Consider the following 15,677-nt stretch of genomic DNA (forward strand, 5'->3'; position numbering starts at 1 on the left):
ACAAGGAGAAATTGAGTGGGCCAAATTTTCTTGATTGGCAAAGGAATTTGCGTATTGTTCTCATGCAAGAGCAAAAGGAATATGTCCTCGATGAGGAAATGCCCGAGACTCCCAATGAGGAGGTGACTCAAGCTGCCCTAAATCGATGGCAAAGTGCCAATCGAGATGTCAAATGTATTATGTTGGCCACAATGTCTCCTGAGCTTCAAAAGACATTTTTTGAAAAGGAGACGGCTTTTGAGATCATTTCTGAATTGCAGAATATGTTCCAAGAGCAGGCCCGAACTGAAAGGTTTGAAACCCACAGGCAGATCCTTGAGAGCAAGCTCAAGAAAGGAGAGCCAGTCAGCCCACATGTACTCAAAATGATTGGATTGTTTGAAAACATGGGAAGGCTTGATGCGGGGTATTCAACCGAGATGGCAATTGACATCATTCTCCACTCGCTGCACAAAGGCTATGATCAGTTCAAGATGAACTATAATATGCACAGCATGGAGAAAACCCTCACCGAGCTTCATGGTATGTTGAAGCAAGCTGAGCAAACGCTCAAGGATGAGGGAAAGCATGATATGCTCATGATTAAAAAGGGCAAGCCGTTCAAATTTTCGGGCAAGAAGAAGAAAGGCTTTAAGGGGAAAGGTAAGAAGAAAACTTTTCCGCCTAAGTCTAAAGCTACCAAGGATAAGAAGGTAGCGTCTTCTAAATCTGATTCCGAATGTTTCTACTGTAAGAAGAAGGGACATTGGAAGAGAGATTGCCTCAAGTTCAAGGAGGATAAGAAGAACGGAACCGTTGCTTCTGAATCAGGTATATTCGTTATAGACTTTAACTTCACTAGCTTAACATCATGGGTATTAGATACCGGATGTGGCTCACACCTTTGTTCCAATTCTCAGGGACTAAGGAACGCTAGAAGGCTAGAGAAGGGAGAGATTGAACTCCGGGTCGGCAATGGAGCCAGAATTGGTGCCGTATCCGTAGGAACTCTCAGTTTGTCTTTGCCCACCGGGCTAGTTTTGGAACTCGATAATGTTTATTATGTTCCTAACATTACCAAAAACATTATTTCAATTTCGGCGTTGGACGCCAAAGGTTTTGAATTTCGAGTAAAGGACAAAGAATGTTCATTTTATCTCGATAATGTTTTATATGGTATTGCACATTCTGAAAATGGTCTTTATGTGCTTTCATTAGACAAACAAGTTTATAATGTGAATAATGATACCAAAAGAGCTAAGACCATGGAGTCAAATCAGACTTACTTGTGGCATTGTCGTCTTGGCCACATTAACATCAAACGCATCAAGAAACTTCTACAAGAAGGTGTTCTTGACTCTTTCGATTTAGAATCGTTTGAGAAATGCGAAGGATGTCTATTAGGCAAGATGATTAAACAGCCATTCTCCAAGATGGGAGAAAGGGCAAGTGACTTATTGGGTCTTATACATACCGATGTATGTGGACCAATGAGCTCAACCACAAGAAATGGACATCGATATTTCATCACTTTCACAGACGACTATAGTAGATATGGCTATGTCTACCTCATGTCGCACAAATCTGAATCATTTGAAAAGTTCAAAGAATTTCAGAGTGAAGTTGAAAATCAGCTTGGCAAGAAAATCAAAGCCCTTCGATCGGATCGAGGTGGTGAATACTTGAGCCAAGAATTCGATGACCATCTGAAAGAAAAGGGTATACTTTCAGAATTGACACCTCCAGGAACTCCACAATGGAACGGAGTATCCGAAAGGAGAAATCGGACCTTGTTAGACATGGTACGATCAACAATGGGTCTTAGTGATCTTCCTATCTCTTTCTGGGGACACGCACTTCTAACTGCGGCACTAACACTGAACCGTGCTCCATCAAAAGCTGTAGAAAAGACTCCATATGAATTATGGACGAAGAAACCTCCTAGGTTATCTTTTCTGAAGATATGGGGATGCGAAGCATATGTCAAGAAATTGATCTCTGACAAACTTCATCCCAAATCTGACAAGGTTTACTTTGTGGGCTACCCAAAAGAAACCAAAGGGTATTACTTCTACAACAAATCGGAGAACAAAGTGTTTGTTGCTCGCGATGGTGTCTTTTTGGAGAAGGAGCACCTTTCCAAAATGACAAGTGGGAGGAAAATCGAACTCGACGAAGTTCGTGAGGATGAGCAACAAAATCATAATGACAGTCAAAGTGCTCAAACAGCATCTGTTGACAAAGGTCAAAATGATCAAAATGTGCAAAGTCGAACCGACAATGCAAATGCTCAATCCATTACCCTACGTAGGTCTCTGAGGCCGAGATCTCAACCTGATAGATATCTTGGTTTAGTATTAACCGAGAATCAGGACATCCTGATTATGGATGGAGATGAACCGGCAACCTACAAGCAAGCGATGGCAAGCACCGACTCTGCTAAATGGCAAGAGGCCATGAGATCTGAAATGGATTCCATGTTTGAAAATCAAGTCTGGGACTTGGTTGACTTACCCGAAGGTTATATACCGATCGGATGTAAGTGGATTTTCAAGTTGAAAACCGACAAAGATGGAAATGTATTCATTTACAAAGCTAGATTGGTGGCAAAAGGGTACAGACAAGTTCATGGTATTTATTACGATGAAACCTTTTCACCAGTTGCAATGCTTAAATCCGTTCGGATCCTCCTAGCGATTGCTGCATATTACGACTATGAAATATGGCAGATGGACGTCAAAACCGCCTTCCTTAATGGTTATTTGGAAGAAACTGTGTATATGACACAGCCTGAAGGTTTTGTCGTCCAAAACAATGCTGGGAAAGTTTGTAAGCTTAAGAAGTCCATTTATGGATTAAAGCAAGCAAGCAGAAGTTGGAATCTGCATTTCGATGAAGCCATCAGTAAGTTTGGTTTTATCAAGAATCCAGATGAATCTTGTGTTTACAAGAAGGTCAGTGGGAGTAACATCGCCTTCCTAGTCTTATATGTCGATGACATATTGCTCATTGGAAACAGCATTCCGTTGTTAGAGTCTGTAAAGGCCTGGCTTGGAAAGTGCTTCTCAATGAAAGACTTGGGAGAGGCTAAGTACATACTAGGCATCAAGATCTATAGGGATAGATCGAAAAGGATGATTGGATTGAGTCAAAGTACTTATATTGATAAGGTACTTGCTCGATTTGGCATGGAGGAGGCCAAAAGAGGTCACTTGCCAATGTCACATGGCATAACCCTAAGCAAGAAGCAGTGTCCACAGACACCTGATGAGCGGGAAAGAATGAATCAGATTCCATATGCTTCGCTCATTGGATCTATCATGTATGCCATGATATGTACTAGGCCAGATGTGTCGTATGCCTTGAGTGCTACGAGCCGTTACCAATCAGACCCAGGAGAGGCGCATTGGACTGCGGCCAAAAATATCCTAAAGTACCTGAAAAGGAACAAGGATAAATTCCTGGTGTATGGTGGCACAAAGGATTTGGTTGTGGAAGGTTATACCGACGCAAGCTTCCAGACAGACAGAGACGATTTCAAATCGCAATCTGGATATGTGTTCTGTCTAAATGGAGGGGAGTTTAGTTGGAAGAGCGCAAAGCAGAGTACAACTGCAGATTCTACAACTGAAGCCGAATACTTGGCAGCTGCTGAAGCAGCTAAGGAGGCTGTTTGGATTCGTAAGTTCGTTGGCGAACTTGATGTTGTACCCTCTATAAAGGGTCCAATAGCCCTCTATTGTGACAACAATGGAGCTATTGCTCAGGCCAGAGAACCTAGAGAACATCAGAAGGTCAAACATGTCAAGCGGCGATTTCACATGATTCGAGAATGGAAATCAGAGGGTGAAATCAGAATTTGCAAAGTTGGAACGGATGACAATGTAGCCGATCCACTTACTAAACCTTTGCCTCAAGTGAAGCACAACAAGCACGTTGAGGCAATGGGAATCAAGCATGTTGGAGACTGGCTTTGATTTCCTTGTTTAGTGTTTTTAGTTAATTTTGAGAAAAGTTAATGTAAGACACTAAGGAAAACCATTCATGTTTGGGAGTAATATAAAATTTCATGCAACATTTTATTACTCCATTATGCTATTTAATTGTGGTTTAGGATTAAATAATGAGTCCATTCGATTCTGAGAATATTCAAAATAGGGTATCAAGACCAGTCTTGGTAAGGAAACACCTATTAAGTGAACATTGAATATTATAATCGAAAATTATCCCTAATCATGGTCATTTAAACGATGGACGATTAATGACCATTTGAGATTAGTGTGTAGTCTGATTTATAGCACCGTTTCATGTGCTACGAGGACATGATTGTCATAAATCATTTGCACAGGTATTGGTTTAGAACCATACTGGATCGACCTATGAGAATACTTTAAGAAATTTAAAATTTTTGTCATAAGTATACTTCTCATTATGGCTATCGGAACCTATTTCCTCGACCATGAGTAGTGGGAGTTCTCTTGTTTGAGTACTAGTTCGCTTTGATGTTGTCAAACGTCTGCCGTAATAGGGGATTATAACGGCAACACTCGGGCGACTAGGTCCTCTCAGTAAGAGGAGCTACATTACAAGACTGGGAATGTCCCCCTAGTAAAATAGGGAAAATGTCTTTGTTGTATACAAGGCCTCTCGTAGAGCGAGACTGTAAAATGCATGGCCGTGCTCGGATGGATTTTAGAAATCATCTGTTTATTGACAGTCGGACTCGGAATCGGGAAACACTTCTGGACGTAATAAGGATGACAAGATAAATCTTACCTTATAGTTCATGAAGAGACATTAAGCGACATAGGAAAGGGCTATACACAAAATGAGCACTTGTCCGAAAGGACAAGTGGGAGATTGAAAGGAATGGTGTCCTTCGAACAAGTGTATTATTCCGTTAGCGGGTTCAGAATTATTAGAAAGCTAATATATTCAGTAAGGTCAAGTGATCGGAATGCCTGGGTGGAGGCCGCTTCCGATCAGTAATATTAATGGATAATTAATGTTACAGCTTAATCTTGACTGAACCCTTCGGGTCACACCCAAGCATTCAACAAACCGAATCGACGAATTAATTCGGAAGGAATTAATGAGTCAACCGAGTAATATTTATTTAGACGTCGGAAATTCGAGCTTAGAGCGTCGAAACCGAGCGTCGGAAGTCGAGTCGAAAAATAGTGAAAAGACGAGACGAAAAATAGTAATAAATCAACAAAAGACCAAAATACCCCTAGCATCGGAATGCCCTAGCAAACCGAGTGCTAAGGGCGTATGGCCTAGCATGGTGGCTAGCATGCGCACCAAGCCGAGCCTAGGCTGGCCGGTGCGTGCTAGCGCACCCATGCTAGCATGCTAGGCACGCCAGCCCGCTGCTGCTAGGCCTAGCAGTGCTGGCCGAGGCACAAGGCCAGCAGCAGCAGCCCGCACAAGCATGCGGGGCATGCTGGCCAGCAGCAGCAGCAGCCCGCATGCTTGCTGGGCTTGCTGTGCGTGGCTGCCGCACCACATGGCAGCCCACCTTGGCTGCCTTGGTGCCCAAGGGTGGGTGCCATATGGCTTGTGGTCCTTGAGTGTGTGGGGAGTGTGTTGGCCGGCTATGGGAGAGGGAGTGGGGAGCAAGTTTGGTCCCCCCCCCTTCTCCAAATGGTCCTCACCTAACCACTCACATGAGCTTGCCACTTGTTCATTTATTACTAGCTTGATTATTAATTTTATTTTAGCTTTAAAATAAAATGGAAAAATCAAAGTATCCCACATTGATGGGAGAGCAAATGATACTCCCATCATTTCCTATAAATACCCATGTATGGGCATTGGGAATGATGCTTGAGTAAGAGTTGAAAAAGGCATCACAATTAGTGAAAACCTTTGAACTCAATATTATTACTCGGGTTTTATTGGTCGGGTCTTGCTAACTCCAAGACATTGGACCTAGTCGGTTTTGTTGGTGCGGGTGGACTTCGTTGGAGGTCTCCGTGCGAGCGGGACTTGAAGCTTTCAAGTAAGAGCTCATTTGGAGCGAAGCACGCGTCAAAGGTAATTAGCTTAACTTAATCTTGTGATTAATTTAATTATGTTCATGGTTTTATTTATTGCGAGTGCGTTCTTGGTTTTGGGTTTATTTCCGCGGTGAGTCGGACTCACCAAACCCCAACTGTTCACAAGGTGAAGGTTACACCCCTTCAATTCACGATCCTAGAGATTACTAACTCCATAGTGGTCTGGAACCATGACTAGATATTCGGAGATCAAGGTACGAATCCAATCTAAAAGAGGAAGAACCCGCCCTATAAAATAAGCCTCTACTTTATTCTTCTCATATTCATGTGCGCTTTCTGACTAACATGCAATCATTATATTAATCCTAAACCTGTTTAAACTATGTTGGTTGAATATTAATGCACAAATAAATCTATTATTGGCGATCACTTCAATTAAAATCATATTAGCCTAAACCAAATTATGAATCATCTTATTAGGCGTGATTTTAAGTACAAATTCTCTTTAAACCTGCATAAACGGCGTGATCAAGCAATATCAATAATATATACCAAGCAACATGATCATAAACTCAACAATCATCATCATAACAACAATCTCAATAAAGCACAATAGTATTAGCAAGATCCTAGGCATGATACTAACAAGATTAATAACAAATCCTAGCATGTCATTAAACATTAAAAATCAAAGCTTTAGCCCTCACATGATACTAACATGATATTGGGAAAAATTAGAAGCACCCTAAACATGATAATAGAAAGCAATAAAGACATCCTAACATGATACTAGGAATTAATAAAACCAAAGCATGCTTTTTACAAAAATAGAGTAATAAAATTACCCACTTTGATGCCTTGTACCTTTTTCTAATAACAAAATACACGCATTAGTAAACTTTAATAATTATTAAATCAAAAAATTAAATTAAATAATTAAAATAGGGATTTGGGACCAAACCCTCACAAATTATCAACCTTTCACGTTTAGGGCAAAGGCAACTTTGAGCTTGGCTAGACGTGTTTAGAACTTGAGAATGCGGAATTGTATTTAAAAAGGCTAGCTAGAAATCAAGAGGGAGAAAGAATAAATTAATGCTTAAGAGAGAGAAAGAGAGAATTGTGATGATTGAAAACGAGGATTAAGGACCTTATTTATAGAAAAAATAGTCCGGAAATCGAAATAAAAGAGATCGAATTCAACTCGAAATAACACAACTCCAGTCGCGAACGACAGGCGCCAGCGCGAAACGATACGAATCACGCATCACGACAAAAAGCCTTGTCGCCAAACGACAGCTCTGTCACTTTTGTACGTGTAGACACCCATTTGTGTCTCCCCAAAACCAAACCCAGTGATGAATACCTTTTGCGTCGAAACATAATCGAATGAGGTGAAAGTGTGAAAAGTCAAGTGTTGCGGTTAGTTTTTATTTAAAAATCCTTCTTTCTGTTTTCGAAAACCATTTCTATTTTATGAAAACGTCCATTTTAGTTTATTTTGGTCCATGATAAGGGTCCAATAATGGTGTAGTTGGATGGGGCTTTAAAAGACCTTTCCAACGATATATTATAAGACCAATTCCGATGAATAATGAGGAAGTTATGGCCAAAATACTAAACTAGGCCCAAACCGGATTTTACCTACGACCCAATGATCATGAGGAGGGTCCAAAGGTTTAATCCTATTCCTAAACTAATTAAGATTGATTGGAATCTTTTATAAGTTTCTAAAATATCTTAATTATCCTTTTTTGAAAAGATAAGATCATGGAATTTGATTTGAATATAAACTTTCCTTTTTTAAAACTTTCCTAATTCTATTCGGATTTAAAATTGTTCAAAGATAGTCAGATATTATTTTCGTGCCTCATATTTTTTATTTAAATTTTATATGGTTGGATAGATCTTGAAATTATCTTTCCAATGATATATTATAATATTAAATCCGAACTATAACGAAAAAGATATTAAAGATATACGAAACTCTATCCAAAACTGACAACGTCCCACTATTTCGGCCATATGTTTTTATCTACAAAAGATTTTAATCTGATTCTAATTGCACTAGAAAGTAGACTTCAAGAGCTTTCCAACGACATATTATATGACTTATTTGGACTTTTAGATCAAAAGATATGATTAAAACAAAATCCGCCAAAAACTGTCTTGTCGCGAAACGACAGGCTTGTCGCCTCGCGACAAACTCTGTCGCCTGGCGACAGGATAAATCTTTGGCGACAAGGTCGGTTTGATTAGCGACAGAGTGGAGTTTTATTCCTCTTCAAATTCTAAGATTTTCCGGACTATTTCCTTATAAATAGGGTCCCGAACCTCTATTTTTACTCCTCAATTCTCATCATCATCTCTCATCAATTCTTACTCAATTCCCTCTTTTCTCTCTTGAGAAATATATATTCTCTCTCTCTCTCTCTTTTTCTAAACTACCTTTTTACAAATACAATTCCGCATTCACAAGATCTTGAATCACTTAGCCAAGTTCGAAGTTGCCTTCGCCCTAGACGTGAAAGGGTTGATATTTTCTGAGGGTTCGGTCCAAAACTAGTCAAAACTTTATTTAATTTGATTTTAATTTAATTATTTAATTGTTCTTTATTATTTTTATTGAAGTTTACTAACTTGTGTATTTTCTTATTAGAAAGATGTACGAGGCTTCAAAGTAAGTAGATTAGCTTACTCTTTATTTTATTAACGATGTAGATTGCATGCTTATCATTGTTTAATATCTAGTATCATGTTAGGATGTGTTTAATTCCTAGTATCATGTTAGGATGTTATTTTATGCTTTCTAGTATCATGTTTAGGATGCCTTTACTCTTTCTAATATCATGTTAGTACCATGTTAGGTTTAAAGCTTTGATCTTTATTGTTTAGTGACATGCTAGGGTTTGTTATTAATCTTGTTAGTATCATGCCTAGGATCTTGCTATTATATTTAAGCTTTATTATGCCTTAACATGATTTTGACTATTATTATTGTTATTATTATGATTATGATTATTAATATTGGTTATTATTTATGTTGCTTGATATATTATTTTATTGTTATTGCTTGATCACGTCTTTTATGCTTGTTTAAAGGGAATTTGTACTTGAAATCACGCTTAATAAGATAATTATTAATTTGGTTTAGGCTAACGTGATTTTAATTCAAGTGATCGCCAATAATAGTATTATTTGTGCATTAATATTCAGCCAACATAGATACACAGGGTAGAATTAATATAATGTTTGTATGTTATTCGAAAAGCGCACATGAATACGAGCAGAACAAAGTAGAGGCCTATTTTATAGGGCGGGTCCTTTCTTTTGTAGATTGGATTCGTACCCTCATCCCCGGACCCTATTTGGTTCAAGACCTTATGGAGTAGTTGATGGTCCTTTTGGATTGTCTTTTGGGTTTACAAGTTCCTAAAACTTGTTGGCGACTCTTTTTGCTCTTTATTTTTCCCTTTGGAACGCCACCGTACTTTAGTGTATGATCACAGTGGGGTTCAAGTTTGGGGTTATCATAATGCTTGAAATATTCCCTACAGTACGGAATCCTTTACCTAATATAATTAAGTAATTAGACTCCGCGTGTAGGGGTGAAAGTAATTCGGATAAAAACCGAACCAAACCGCAAACCGAACCGAATAAGCAATTCGGTTTGGATTATTTTATAATTCGGTTCGGTTTGGATTGAAAATTTTTCAAAATATGGATTATGGATTGGATTCGGTTTTGGGTTTTTAAAAACCGAAAATCGAATAAGAAACCGAATTTCGGCCCAAAAGAGCATAAGCCCAGTTCATCCCTTAGCCAGCCTCCCTACTGACCTTTATACTACGTAATCTATAAGCTAAAAAAACCTAATTGTCTTTCTCTCTCCTCTCTTTCACTCCGCCTCTTTCATCCCCCTTTCTTAGTTTCTTTCTCTCTCCTCCTACTCTTAGATCCCTTTGTTTTCCCCTTTTCTCACGCTCAAATTTATCAACTATTAATCCTCTTTCTACATCTTACAAGTTTAGCCTATATTTTTCTTCGATTTCTTTTTCAACTGGAACTTCTCAAAGCCAGCCACGACAACCGCCTCGTTGCCGTCAAGGGTTTTTTTCAAGAATGTTTTTGAAGAAACCGTGGGTGAAACGCTTCAAAGTTGTTGATTTTAATTAATTATGCTATAGTTTATAATTTAATCTTTTTATTTTGTTCATGATGTATTTTATTTTTCTGGGTAATGGGTTGCTGGATCTGAAATTCTATCTAAATTTATGGTTGTTTGATGTAATTTGCTTGTAATTATTAAATGAGAGACTGTATAAGGGTAAATTTATGCCTTGTTAAGTTAATTTGTAATTTGTAATTAAATTCATATGAAATTGCAATAATTTTAATTAAAAAAATCATAGATCTACTAGAGTAGTCCAAATATATTTCGGTTTATGGATTGGATTCGGTTTCTGGGTTGAAAATTCGGTTCGGTTTGGATTGGAATAAAGTTCTATTCGGTTTGGATTTGGATTGAAAAATCTAAAACCGAATTTTTTCGGTTTGGATTCGGTTTGGTGTATAATCCAAACCAAAATCCGAACTTTCACCCCTATCCGTGTGTATCAGTTTTAAAATCAGATTTATCAAAATAAGACCCTTATTTATTCCGAATAAAATTCTTTATTTTTTCTAAAAATATATTTATTAATCCTAAATCCATTAGAACTTAAATGAACCTTCTAGATTACTCTTAAAAGATTAAATTCAATCCTAATAAGTTAAGGAATTATAATTAATAGGCCCTTGTAGGCGTCGTTCGAAAAGTGCCTACGTAAGCATAGTGGTGAATATGCTTGGCACTCATAGGAAGTGGGAGTTGACATATACGATTAGGGACACGATTAGGGACAAGGAAAGTAGGGAGCCGCCAACAAGTTTTTAAGGAACTTGTAAACCGTTCACGGATCATTTAAGGCAACCACGATTAAGGGACAACGATAGGCAACAACGATTGACCCGTGAAGGTTACACCCCATTCATAATCCATGAGATTACTAACTCCATATGGTTCGGAACCACGAAAGGAGGATCGGGGATGATGGTACGAAGTGAGTCATGGAGTCACATTCGCCCGTATTGGCCTCTACTCGATTCTTATAGTGAAAAGTATTCCCGTGATCTCAAAGGCATACAAACAAATATTCAATTCGCTCCAAACTATTAATTATGCTAAATTGGTTGAATATTAATGCACACATTATTCTAAAATATTGTGATCACTTCGATTTAACAACAAGATTAAAAAGGAACCTAAACCAGTTGTCCAAATTATCTTATTAGTCGTGATTTTCAATTACATATTCCCTTTAAACATGCAATATGGTGATCATAAATAATAATATAATAAACATTAATATTGGAAGCAATTCAACAATAATACCGTTAGTCAAATCAAATAATAATCCTAATCATGATATTAGCAATAAGAAATAATAATAAGAGTAATTAAGTGATTAATTACTCACTTTTCGCGTTTCCTTGAATTTGCTACATCATGAATAAACTGTTAGTAACTTCAATAAAAATAAATCAAATTGAAATTAAATTAAATAAAAGGCTGAGTTGATTTGGTCCAAACCCTCAGTTAATTCTACCTTTCACGCCTTGGTTTAGGTATAGAACTTCGGGTTAAGTATGGAATCCTTAGAGTGCTTAAGGGATGTATTATAAGAGAATAGGGTGGCTAGAATTTAGGCTAGAGCAAGAGAAAGAGGAGAGAATATTTTTGGTGTAGGGAGAGAGAATGATTTTTGGTGTAGAAGAGAGGAAGAGAGAAGAATTTGATGATCAAGCTTGTTGATGATTGAAAAGGGGGAGATATGACCTCTATTTATAGGAAAAAAAGAGGGGTCGAATCAAGAAAAGATAAGAATTCGAATCGGATAAAACTCTTGCGATAGACAGCAGTTTTTGCGGTTTTTGTTTTTATCATATCTTTTGATCCAGAAATCGGAATAAGATGAATAAGATATTGTTGGAAAGATCTTGAAGTCTAATTTCTAACCCAATTAGAATCAGATTAAAATATTTTGTAGAATAAAAGATATAGCCGAAATAGTGGGACGGTGTCAGTTTTGGATATAGTTTCGTATTTCTTTTATATCTTTTTCGTTATAGCTCGGAATTAATATTATAATATATCATTGGAAAGATAATTTCAAGAGCTATCCAAACATATTAGAATCAGATAAAAACTATGAAGCAAGAAAATAATATCTGTCAATCTTTGAACGTCTTTCAATTCAAATTAAATTACTAAAGGAGTTTTACTCTTTAATCTTATCTTTTCAAAAAGGATAATTAAGATCTTTTAGAAACTTATAGAAGCTTCCAATTAATCCTAATTGGATTAGGAGTGGGATTAAATCCTTTGGACCCTCCACATGATCATTGGGTCGTAGGTAAGGTGGGCTTAGGTTCGGTTTAGATCCAGTTTAGTGTTTTGGCCATAACTTATTCGTTATAACTTGGATTTGGGCTTATAATATATCGTTGGAAAGATATCTTAAAGCTCCATCCAAATATTTAATCATTGGACCCAGATTATGGACCGAAATAAACTGGTATAAACGGTTTTATAAAAAGGACACGAAATGAATGATTTTAATGGACACGAAATGAATTATAAGTTATGGTTTGGGAAAATGGGCTATGAATTGGATTTGTTTATGAAATGTATTGGGTAGAAACATGGATTTAAGCTCTCTAAAGATTACATACTCAACCCGACCAATAATGGCGGTGAAAAGTTGTTCATCATCGGGTTTGGTTTTGGGGAGACATTTTTAGGTGTCTACAGAAGCCCCCACTTTGACTGAGTTTGTAGAAACGTCAATTTCGAAAACGATAGTCAAAGTAGTCGATAGGGACGGAGAATGATTTAAGACGTTCTGCGATCCTAAATCACTCTGTATACGCCGATACCTGCAGAAGAATGTTAGTTCCACAGATAAAAGAGTAAAGGGAAAGAATGCATATCTGAGACCAGTGTATCGGTGAAAAATGAGTTTGGTAGCTTCCTATGCTTGAAGGAATCCACCAGATGATACTTTATGCTTGAGGAAAGTTGACAGACGATGTTGGCAGTTTTCTATGCTTGAAGAAATCCACCGGTTGAGATACTTTCCATGCTTGAGGAAAGTCGATAGATGACAATTTTCCATGCTTGAGGAAAAACTTGCCAGATGATGAAATTGCAAGTCTCTGTGTATCGAGAACCTTGCGCCGTGAATCGATGGTGGTTCGATTGTCCCCGAACGTGGGCTGTAGTTGGTTCGATTGTCCCCGAACGTGGGCTGTAAAAGGTTCGCTTGTCCCCGAACGTGGGCTGTAGTTGGTCCGCTTGTCCCCGGACGTAGGCTGTAGATGATCCGCTTGTCCCCGGACGTGGGCTGTAGATGGTCCGCTTGTCCCCGGACGTGGGCTGTAGATGGTCCGCTTGTCCCCGGACGTGGGTTGTAGTTGGTCCGCTTGTCCCCGGACGTGGGCTGTAGTTGGTCCGCTTGTCTACGGACGTGGGCTGTAGATGGTCCGCTTGTCCCCGGACGTGGGCTGTACATGGTCCGCTTGTCCCCGGACGTGGGCTGTAGTTTGTTCGCTTGTCCCCGAACGTAGGTTGTTGATGGTCCGCTTGTCCCCGGACGTGGGTGTAGATGGTCCGCTTGTCCCCGGACGTGGGCTGTTGATGGTCCGCTTGTCCCCGGACGTGGGCTGTAGATGGTCCGCTTGTCCCCGGACGTGGGCTGTAGTTGCGACCTGCAAAATAAAATTTGCCAACGGACTCGTATAAACCATGATTGACTTGACCAAGTTTGACTTGACATGACTTGACATGATATGTGTATGACTTGTGATTGTGTGTGTGTGTATATGTATGATTTGAGTGTGTGTGCAGACTCAAGCAAACGAAGATGCAAAAGCAAAAATTTTCTGTCATTTTTGTCATGAGTGGAGGGTACCGACTTTCTCCCGAAAAAGAAAGACATGAAAAAGATTTTATTTTCGAACATCCCTCGATGAGTAAATTTTGAAAAAGTTTTTGAACTTCCCCAAAAGAAAATAATGAAAAAGGGGAAGAAGTTTTGAACTTCCTCCTTAAGCAAGATGAAATGAATCGTATGAATTGAATTTCTTGTCTTGAAAACAGTTTATGCATGATGCATGCTCTTTGGCCAGGAGGCTAAGGACAATTACATCATGTACTGTGACACGATAGATGAATGAACTTAGGTTATGGAGCTAAGCATCATATATGGTGTAAGAAACGATCTTGAACGTCACTTAGGTCTAGAAGCTAAGCACGTATATAGTCGAAGTGATTATTGCATAATGAACGTTGCTTAAGTCAAGGAGCTAAGCACGATATGCTTTGCATGATTACAGATCTTTGATATATAAATGTTGCTCAGCACATTATGCGATGCGTGAAACAATGAATATTGCTCAGGTCAGGAAGCTAGGCAAGTATACAATGTTTCTTCTAATGAATGTTGTCTTAAAAGATGATGACATGCACGGTGTTGAAACAAGATTTCATGATAAAGGGTTCTTAAAGGAAAGGATGATATAGATATGGATGTGTGAGTGAAATGTGTGAATGTGATACTAAGGCTGGCTGCAAGGGTTGTGGTGATGGAAATAAATGTGAGAAGAGTCGAGATGGTGACCCTTGTTGGGCTGGGTAAGCTAAGTGATGTGGGTTCAAGCCCCCAAGTCTAGCTCTAAATGGTAAGCGATAAGCATTGGAATTTCTTTGACTCAATCATGCACATATATGAATATGAATGTGGCCGCACCTCAATGCGAGGTTGCCTACGTATCCGTTAGGAATCAGGCCTAACGTAGCTCTAGCCGAACTTTACACAAGTGTATGTACACCTCAAAGAGGTCTTTTGAGGGTTGTAATGTAGTTAAGCTAATGGTTTAAGGAAGAAAGGAGTAAAAGGCTCAAGACCCGAGAGAAACCCCCCGAGATGTGGCTAGAATTTAGGCTAGAGCAAGAGAAAGAGGAGAGAATATTTTTGGTGTAGGGAGAGAGAATGATTTTTGGTGTAGAAGAGAGGAAGAGAGAAGTATTTGATGATCAAGCTTGTTGATGATTGAAAAGGGGGAGATATGACCTCTATTTATAGGAAAAAAAGAGGGGTCGAATCAAGAAAAGATAAGAATTCGAATCGGATAAAACTCTTGCGATAGACAGCAGTTTTTGCGGTTTTTGTTTTTATCATATCTTTTGATTCAGAAATCTGAATAAGATGAATAAGATATTGTTGGAAAGCTCTTGATGTCTACTTTCTAACCCAATTGGAATCCGATTAAAATATTTTGTAGAATAAAAGATATAGCCGAAATAGTGGGACAGTGTCAGTGTTGGATATAGTTTCGTATTTCTTTTATATCTTTTTCGTTATAGCTCGGAATTAATATTATAATATATCATTGGAAAGATAATTTCAAGAGCTATCCAACCATACTAGAATCTGATAAAAACTATGAAGGACGAAAATAATATCTGTCAATCTTTGAACGTCTTTCAATTCAAATTAAATTACTAAAGGAGTTTTACTCTTTAATCTTATCTTTTCAAAAAGGATAATTAAGATCTTTTAGAAACTTATAGAAGCTTCCAATTAATCCTAATTG

This window comes from Chenopodium album, chromosome 19, assembly GCF_948465745.1.
Source record: "Chenopodium album chromosome 19, dcCheAlbu1.1, whole genome shotgun sequence".
Lineage (NCBI taxonomy): Eukaryota > Viridiplantae > Streptophyta > Magnoliopsida > Caryophyllales > Amaranthaceae > Chenopodium > Chenopodium album.